The sequence below is a fragment of the Physeter macrocephalus genome, chromosome 3, assembly GCF_002837175.3.
Source record: "Physeter macrocephalus isolate SW-GA chromosome 3, ASM283717v5, whole genome shotgun sequence".
NCBI lineage: Eukaryota > Metazoa > Chordata > Mammalia > Artiodactyla > Physeteridae > Physeter > Physeter macrocephalus.
Genome location: NC_041216.1, coordinates 13,021,503 through 13,021,873, shown reverse-complemented (window position 1 = coordinate 13,021,873; position 371 = coordinate 13,021,503).

The following is a 371-nucleotide window of genomic DNA, read 5'->3' as shown; positions in this document are numbered from 1 at the left end:
CAATAATAGTGGGGGACTTTAACACCTCACTTACACCAATGGACAGACCATCCAAACAGAAAATTAATAAGGAAACAGAAGCTTTAAATGACACAATAGACCAGATAGATTTAATTGATATTTATAGGACATTCCATCCAAAAACAGCAGATTACACTTTCTTCTCAAGTGTGCATGGAACATTCTCCAGGATAGATCACATCTTGGATCACAAGTCAAGCCTCAGTAAATTTAAGAAAATTGAAATCATGTCAAGCATCTTTTCTGACCACAAAAATTTCCCTGTAATTGATTTCTATGAGATTAGAAATCAATTACAGGGAAAAAAATGTAAAAAACACAAACACATGGAGGCTAAACAATACATTACT